Below are 9696 nucleotides of genomic sequence, written 5' to 3'. Positions count from 1 at the left end.
GCGGCTGGATATGGCGAAAACTGCCGTCTGGACGAGGGCTGTTCGAGAAATCCAATGAGGCCCAGTGGTTGCGACAGTATCGAGCGACGTGGCCAAGATGGTGAACACTGAAGCCAATAGGTCGATCATCCGGTATTCGCCACTCTGCCATGTTGCGAGAACCTCGACGGTGCCATTAATTTTAGGTATGTATGAATGAAGGACATTCGGTCGGCTGCGAACTGGCCACCGCACTCATTGTAAGCCGACATTGGAGAGTTCTTGGCTTACAATACCTTGAACTAGGGTGACCATAAGAGCGCTTGTATCGTTGCCAGGAGGGTACATATCGCTTCCGGCTCTCGGCCCACAATCCTCCTCAGCTGCTATGAAGGCTGCAGTTGCTGCTGCGCAGGAATGTCCTGTCGGTGCTCACAACACGATGTTGCAGCCGTATTGGGAAGCCATGCAAATGACTGCTAGATACGGCGGCTTTTAAAGCGCTCCAAACGCTTCTACTTCGTGATAAATTCATTAATCAAAGCGCGGTTGTTTCAAATCGGTAGACTGAAGGCGTTATAGGCGATGCTTTTATATCATGCGCGACTTTTTCAGACTCAGGCATTTAACCGTCGGTCCTGCAGTAGAATGCCATCACGTCTCGTACGTAGATGACGTAACCCTGGGTTGACGTTTCAATTCGTGATGTCAACTCTTTCTTCGCGATGGCCTTGCGACCCAACGCTTTTCCGAAGAGATTTCGCAGCTTCTGCTTGCAGGTCTCCCAGTCCCAGAGTGCTGTTTCGTGGTGTTCAAACCACACACGAACTGTTCCCGTCAAATACAGAAAATTACATTCGCCACCATCACGGTAGGCGAATCTTTGACTTTGTTAGCTTGCCTCCTAGAATAATGGAGGACTGGTAGATAACACTCACATAGAAAACCAGGACGACCTATCTGGCGGGGCCTGTCCGGCGAAACGTACATACACAGCATAAGGAGTGTAAACGTAAAGCTCGTGCAGAAGCCATCTTGAATAAAGTAGGGGTGACATGAACTCTGCGGTCTTTGTCGATGCGGCGTCGTACGGGAAAAAGGGAATGTTTGCGTTGTCGCTTATAGACGGGCGGTGGGTGCTTCCCTCCTCCACCTCGGTATGGACAGCCACCCCGGGTATAGCCCAGCGAATCATGGTTGCGCTGGCCTTGTGTGGCGAAGAACGTGTCTACATTTACACCGATGCGACAGACGCAATCAGAGCTTTCGAATCGTGTAACCTCGCTCGAAAGGCAGCCTCTACTCGAGAGTAGGGGGCTTGCCCCGGTTCTTATTATATCACGTCTCGAGGGCTTCCGAAAGCTCAACGATCTGGTCCACGAAGCTGGTCTGGTCCGATCTCAACGATCTGGTCCTTCGGAAGCTCCGAAGTTCCGAAGGGGCAGGAAGTAACTCAGCAGAACGATGCACTTGTCACATTTTACGAAACCACTAAACATTACCAACTTGGCAGTAGAATTTATCTTCTTCACCGGAAGCTCAGTATAGCTCCTGTTAGCTGCTCTTAGAATAATGAAGATGGGACCTATCCCGTCACGGGCCTTCCTCACAATATATATTGTATTGTTTGCAAAGCCGGTACCTAAATGTATTCGAACAATGCGCACGTATAACGCGTAACAGTTTCTTTGATCCTATTAAGCTTTACCTAGGTAGCTGCAGATCTATCAGTACCACGGACAAGTTTTATGATTCTTGTAAGATGTGCAATGCTCCAAAACGCGTGCTTTAATAACGGAGAGCAAAAACCGAAGTTGACCGAAGCACTCAACATTTCTTGCACTAAACCGATAACCTTCCGTATTTATTTACCTGGTATAATGAAGTAACATTGTTTATTTCACCGACTACACGAGGAAATACCAGTATGTTCCCCTCGTGCTGAGCAGGAGAATAGCATGAAAATTGCTATTCAGTAACTGCGCAACTTCTGAAACCTTTCAAAGCCTTTTTAAACTTTCAAAATATTCGCCCCACTATTAGACTCAACATTCTGCACTTTGCTCCCGAGTGTTAATTCGGTAGTGCCTGTAGTTTTTAAAAGGAGACTGGGAAACATTTTGTTTAACGGTCCTATAACGCTTTCGAGCTCGTGCTTATGAATGTTTTATGAACCGTGCTGAATGGACGCGTTTGAAGCTTTGCCTGCACATTCCTCTTAACGCTAACCTTAGTTGCGCAAATGTACATTCACTCTGCCATTCAGTTTCTCTTTTTTTAAAAGCGCACCTTTAACGCACCCGCTCCTGGATTCGAACGTTGGCGTCGTAACCGTGCAAATGAGCCGGCCGAAGAATGAAACAGCGAACGCGGAGGGCAGAGGGGGCTGAAAGACGGCGAAAGCGAAGCGAGCGCGAGGAAGAACGAGGGTGAGGAAGTTGCAGCGGGTCCATGGGGCAGAAAGCGGAGGAGGAAAGCGGAAAATAAAGAGTGGCCATTACCTCACGCCCATAAAAGTCTCTCTCAAATTCGTTTGCCTCAGCACATGGCAAAAGCAAATCCCTTGTTTGTAGCTGCTGGTAGGGTGTTGCGTCAGGCAGCAGCTGTGGCGGCAAGTTTGTCCCATCGGTCGTCGTTTGTTGCTGCTGCTGCAGTTTCTGCATTTCCTGCAATGGCATTGTTCTACTTGCTCGTGGCGACAGGCTTTGGCCAACTTTATCTTTGGAGGATGTGAAGAAAACATGCTTATTGCCACTTGCAATACAAGGGAAAAGAACCAGAAGGCACTTACGTATATAGCTATACAGTTCCACTAATCAGTGGCATCACAGACACACACACACACACACAAGTACGTGCGCTCTATCAAAGATACACAATTCAAGACTTCAGTGACGTCCGAGTGCCACTACTGGTTCTATCTAAGAGGTGATGACACAACACTCCCTTCCCCCCTGAAGTGTTCTTAGTAGCGGTCAGGCGGTCGTCTTTGCCTGGTGCTGCGTCGAAGCTCCTGTTGGAAGATGGCGATGCGCCACCGCTGGGCTCCCCGCCTGCAGACAATGGGTCCGCAGGGGTGGCCTGTTTGTCGGTAGCTACTGCATTCTCACCTACTTGATCGCTGTCAGGCGTCTCTTGCTCACCTTCGTCGTTTACAGGGTGTGCACCTAGAGAGCTGCGGGAAACAATGTCTTGGCTACATGCTGGCGGTCGGTGTTTGGACACGGTGCCTGAACCGTCTCTCGCGCTTCGCTATCGTTGACAGGATGTGCAGCTTGAGACGTGCGAGACACAATGTCTTGGCTACATGCTGGCGTGTTTGGAGATGGTGCATGAACCGATTGCGGGAAGCAGTCCTGAAATGTTCGCGGTCGCAGATTATCAACATGAACGTACCGCTCTTCGTTCCCTATCCCGACCACATAAGTACTTGAACTCTGGTTTATTTACCTCGCCGCTCAACCACTCCCCTTCCCCGGGTCGTAGACCCTGCACAAGGACGCCTTCTCCTTCCTCGAAGTCCCTCCACGCACCTCGTCGCAGATTTGCCGACTGATTTGTTCGCTTAAGTTTTTCTTTCATCCTTTGCTGGATATCCAGATGGAGAAGGCTCAACCTTGTCCTAGGTTTCCACGATATGAATAGCTGGGCTGGTGTCTTCAGTGACCCCTGTTGGCGTGTTGCTATAATTGAATAGGAACTGGTCGATCCGGTGCTGGAGAGACTTCATCTGCCTATTTCTTTGTTCGTCTATGACCTGCTTAATAAGATTTTTGTTAAAGTCTGTACACAACGTTCCGTGCTGCCATTCGATGCTGGGTGATAAGGAGGCGATTTAGTGTGCCGAATTCCATTCCTTCTCATGAATGTCTCGAAAAGTGCTCATGTAAACTGCGGGCCATTGTCTGTGACCACTTCTTCCGGTAACCCGTACGCGGCAAATACTGTGCGCAGCTTCTCTATTGTCTTTTCACTACTAGTTGACTTCATGACAAACACTTCAACCCACTTTAAATAGGAGTCAACTAGGACTACAAACCAATGTTGGTCACGATGAGCAAAATCTAAGTGCACACGCTTCCACCGGCGCCTAGACACTCCCCATGACATTACAAGAACTTTGGGTGCCGCGTTTTGGGTCAACTGGCATGTGACACATTTTTTCACTGTTTGTTCAACGTCTTGCGTAAGGCGGGGCCACCACACGTGGCCTCTAGACAGCATTTTCATACGTGCCATTCCAGGATGGCCTTCATGCAACAACGATAGCACTTTTCCGCGAAGAGACATTGGCACTATCACTCGATTTCCCCACGTCACGCATTTTCTGTCAACAGAAAGCTCACTTCGTCGCACGAAATATGGCGCCAAAGCGTCATCAGACACTTTTGAAGGCCAGCCGACCTCCGTGTAAAAGAACACCTTTGATAACAGCTTGTCTTTGCTTGTTTGTCCTCTAATGTCTTCTGCCGAGAGTGGGATCTCGTCCAGCGTAGAAAAACATATGTACACGTCACACACGTCATCTGTGCACCCGCCAGCTGTGTTCGGAAGCGGCAGGCGTGAACGTGCGTCAACGTTGCAGATATCCCGCGATTTGCGATAAACCCATTTGTAGGCATAAGCAGCAATCTAAGGCCCAACGCTGCACGCGTGCCGCCGACATAGCAGGAATTGGCTTACCGGGTCCTAATAGCCCCACTACGGGTTGATGGTCGGAGTAGATCCCAAATTTCCGCCCGAAAAGGTACTTGTGAAACTTCTTTAGCCCGTACACGACAGCCAGGGCTTCTTTTTCGATATGGGCGTACGCCTGCTCCGTATTAGTCAGAGTCTTAGACGCAAAAGCGATTGGTCTTTCTTCAGATCCTTCCTTGTGAAAAAGGACTGCGCCTAAACCATACGAAGACGCGTCGCAAACCAACCCTAGCTCCTTGGAAGGGTCATAGTAGGCGAGTACGGAGGCACTGAGCAGTCAGCCCTTGGATTCCTTGAAGGTTTTTTCTGCGGAAGCCGTCCATTTCCACTTAACGTTCTCAGCGAGCAAGTCATATAATGGTTTAAACTGTGCTGACATGTTCGGCACGAATTTCCCATAGAAATTTAACAAGCATAAGTAGGCGCGTAGCTCGTTCTTGTTTTTTTTGGCGTTGGTGCTACCTTGATAGCGCGCACCTCCTCTTCTGAAGGACGGATTCCTCTGTCATCAATCACGTGACCGAAATAGGTCACCGCATTCGCAAAAAACTTGCATTTCTCCTTCCGCAATTTCACACCCCGTTCCCTGAACCGTGTCAGCACAGCTTCTACCTTATTATAGCATTCTTCAGTTGTTTCTCCTGCTATTAACACATCATTAAGATAACATGAAGCTCTGTCTAAACCCTTTAACATGTCATCCATCATTGCTTGGAAAACAGACGCAGCACGTGTTATTCCGTACGGCATACGAGTGTATCGAAAAAGGCCTAGGTGGGTGTTCGCAGTGACCAAAGGTTGCGAATCAAGGTGCAGTTGCAACTGTTGGTACGCTGTAGAAAGGTCAACAAAAGTAAAACATTCGCATTCGTACGTTCGTACGTTTTTAGCCGTAAACTACAACTTTCTATAGGTAAATCCGACCAATATTGCCGGTACATCTTTTCTGGTACGATAGACACAGATGCTCCTCCGTCAACTTGCATTATCACATTCCTACCTGCCATCCTAACTTTCACAATGTAGCTACCGTCATTACTGTTACATGAAAAAATATGGCTCAGCAAAATATCGTCCTCACCACTTATACTGTCCGAGTCACACGAGCCTTCTAAACCAGTGCTCTCTTCAAGGGCGTGTACCGAACGTGGTGTCGTTTTGTAGACCCTTACCAGGTGTCCCACGTTTTTGCAGGCCCGGCATCGATATTTGCGAAAGGGGCAGGTTGCGGTGGTGTGCGTTGATCCGCAACGGAAACAGTCAGTTGATTCGACTTGCCGTTCCGTGTTCTTGCGCGCTGCCCGTCTTGTCCATGCAGTGGCCTCGGGTTTTCTTTGTTGGGGTTGCTGGACCAAGTTCACCTCGCCGAGGTCTTTAGGATGATTCTTCCTTGTTTCGGTGCGAGCGAGTTCCCCCCCTTGTGGCAAGGTCATAAGAAGCTTGGAACGTCTGGGTACTCTTCTTCAGGAGCTCAGCTTGTGCTGTTTCGTTTCTCAGACCGGCCACGAACCGATCCCGCAAAGCGTCATCCAGGAATTGCCCGAACTCACAGGATGCAGCCAAACTTTTCAGTTCTAATGCTAACGTAGCAACTGGTTCGTTTTGCTGCTGCGACCTACGGTTAAACCGGAACCTTTCCGCTATCGCCAAGGGCGTCGGTGAATAGTGCCCTTTGAGAGCCCTGACCAGTTCGTCGTATGTTTTGACTTTGGGCTTCACTGGGGCCAACAAATTCTTCAACGTGCGGTAGGTCTGTTTTCCAATGGCCGTCACAAAAGCGGATACCTTCAAGTCGTCGCTGACCTCGGTGGCACGGATGTAGTGTTCAAAGCGTTTCACATAAGATTCGAAGTCTTCGTCTCCCTCCTCCATGAACGGCTCGAAGCGGCCGAAGGAAGCCATGCTGTGGTAGTCCGCCTAGACGCCTGCAGTTCCCAAACTGCTGGAGCCGCAATCAGCGCTTCAGCCGTGGCCTGGTTATCATCCGCTATGGGAATACCATCTTCGTCACCACTGTTGTCTTCAAGTACGCAGCAGCCTACTTGCAAGAACACATGTTTATTGCCACTAGCAATACAACGGAAAAGAACCACAAGGCCCTTACGTGGCCGTCTTATATAGCTATACAGTGCCACTAATCAGTGACATCACAGACACACACACACAAGCACCTGCGTTCTATCTAATATACACAATTCAAGACTTCAGTGACGTCAGAGTGCCACTACAGGTTTTATCTAAGAGGTGATGACACAACAATGGCCATCCAAGATTATTTGGAGTGGGCCCTGGCAACTTCGTCTCAAACTAAGCCTGTTCACCATCATGTTTACACAGATTATCAGGCTGCCCATCAGGCATGTGCTCATGTTATTTACACAGGTCCCGTACTGCAGAAGGTGCGGCACCAAGCACGCCTGCTCCGCGACTGTGGTCACGATGTTACCATTCACTGGGTCCCTGCGCAATGCGGTATCCCCGGAAACGAGAAGGCTCATAGACTGGCGCGCGCTCATCTCTCTACCGCGCTAGCCTGAGCCTCCGATAATCCTTATCCTCTCCTAGCTACCACACCTGAGGTGGCAGACCTAATGGCAGACAAGCATGCGACCAAACAACGACGTGCCGCCTACCTCGCAGCAGTGGGCAATCCACTCTCTATACCGTCACTTCCACCGAAGGTATTCACACGGCGAGAGTCAGTCTTGCTTCGGAGAATCCAGACAAGCACCCTCCTTACTCCTCACTTGTTGAACCGTTTCCACAAGGCGGGTACACCACCACCCGTAAGTGGGTTCTGTTCCATGAGCACATGTCGTGCTGATCTAAACCACCTTTGTTGGGAGTGCCCCCTCTACATCCCACCAACGCTTCGAGCCCTGGCCACCATACAGCGGGGACCCTCGCCTTCTTCTCTCCGGACGTCGGCTTGATCAGATACCACGTCTCCGGACCATGCCATCGAGCTCTGGCGAGCACTGCTGCTGTTCCTTCAGGACCCTGCAGCACCACCCGTCGGCGATCGGCTCTGCTGCGACAGCCACAAGTGTCATGCGGTCCCCACATAGCTGCCTCCAGGACGTTCATTAATAAAACATTGGCAGCCTTACCCTTCCCCTTTTGCAATAATACCCTTCCTCTTTCCACCGCAGCGTCTTCAGCGCATTTTAATGTGGAATAAACGCGGTTTCATTCATTCATTCGCTTTGTTCGCTTGAGTACACAACGGCCAACCCGCTTGTATACCCCGTTGACGGCATCGCGCCGATGGCGAACGGGTGACAAGCAGTGACAATTATATTTTTTCGTAAACAAGCAATCTTCAAAACATGATAATTTCCTATATTTTAAAAATTTATTAATTCAAATAAATATACTAGAAAAAATTCGTGCTAAATGAAATGTTAAAGAGTATGACGTGGTCCACACTTGCGCCTGCTTTAGCTAAATCAAGGGTCACTAACGCAGCATACTGGTGACTGTGTCGAGGAAGCTTAATGCATCGCTTTAAATCGACACTAACCCTGGCATGATACAAGATGTGGACGTGCTCAGCAAGGTGCGCCGCAGTGACCACAGGATGGCAAGAACTCGAATTAGCCTAGACCTGAGGAGGGAACGGAAGAAACTGGTACATAAGAAGCAGATCAATGAGTTAGCGGTAAGAGCGAAAATAGAGGAATTCCAGATCAAGCTACAGAACAGGTATTCGGCTTTAACTCAGGAAGAGGACCTTAGTGTTGAAGCAATGAACAAATACCTTGTGGGCATCATTAAGGAGTGTGCAATGGAAGTCGGTGGTAACTCCGTTAGGCAGGATACTAGTAAACTATCGCAGGAGACGAAAGATCTGATCAATAAAAGCCAATGTATGAAAGCCTCTAACCCTACAACTAGAATTGAACTGGCAGAGCTTTCGAAGTTAATCAACAAGCGTTCGACAGCTGACATAAGGAAGTATAATATGGATAGAATTGAACATGCTCTCAGGAACGGAGGAAGCCTAAAAGCAGTGAAGAAGAAACTAGGAATTGGCAAGAATCAGATTTATGCGTTAAGAGAAAAAGCCGGCAATATCATTACTAATATGGATGAGATAGCTCAAGTGGCTGAGGAGGTCTATAGAGATTTATTCAGTACCAGTGGAGCCCACCACGATAATGGAAGAGAAAATAGTTCAGGAATTCAAAATGCCACATATAACGCCGGAAGAAGTAAATAAAGCCTTGGGAGATATGCAAAGGGGGAAGGCAGCTGGGGAGGATCAGGTAACAGCAGATTTGTTGAAGGATGGTGGGCAGATTGTTCTAGAAAAACTGGCCACCCTGTATACGCAATGCCTCATGACCTCGAGCGTACCGGAATCTTGGAAGAACGCTAACATAATCCTAATCCATAAGAAAGGGGACGCCAAAGACCTGAAAAATTATTGAGCGATCAGCTTACAGTCAGTTGCCTGCAAACTATTTACTAAGGTAATCGCAAATAGAATCAGGAACACCTTAGACTTCTGTCAAGCAAAGGACCAGGCAGCATTCCGTAAAGGGTACTCAACAATAGACCATATTCACACTATCAATCAGGTGATAGAAAATGTGCGGAATATAACCAACCCTTATAATAGCTTTCATTGATTATGAGAAAGCGTTGGATTCTGTCGAAACCTCAGCAGTCATGGAGCCATTACGGAACCAGGGTGTAGACGAGCCATATGTAAAAATACTGAAAGATATCTATGGTGGCTCCACAGCCACCGTAGTCCTCCATTAAAAAAGCAACAAAATCCCAATAAAGATAGGTGTCAGGCAGGGTAATACGATATCTCCAATGCGATTCACAGCGTGTTTACAGGAGGAATTCAGAGCCCTGGATTGGGAAGAATTGGGGATAAAAGTTAATGAAGAATGCCTTAGTAACTTGCGATTCGCTGATGATATTGCCTTGCTTACTAACTCAGGGGACCAATTGCAATGCATGCTCGCTGACCTGGAGAGGCAAAGCAGCAGAGTGGGTCTAAAA

At 48.5% G+C, this 9696-nt stretch overlaps 1 pseudogene; it reads right to left on the bottom strand.

Annotated features, from left to right (window-relative positions):
• Positions 1 to 358: 358 nt before the first annotated feature.
• LOC126520273 (uncharacterized) lies at positions 359 to 6654 on the bottom strand (annotated as a pseudogene).
• Between the last annotated feature and the right edge of the window lie 3042 nt (positions 6655 to 9696).

Source organism: Dermacentor andersoni, chromosome 5 (genome assembly GCF_023375885.2).
Source record: "Dermacentor andersoni chromosome 5, qqDerAnde1_hic_scaffold, whole genome shotgun sequence".
Taxonomy (NCBI): Eukaryota; Metazoa; Arthropoda; class Arachnida; order Ixodida; family Ixodidae; genus Dermacentor; species Dermacentor andersoni.
Note: the sequence above shows the minus strand (reverse complement) of the source record. Positions and strands in the feature narration are given on the sequence as shown.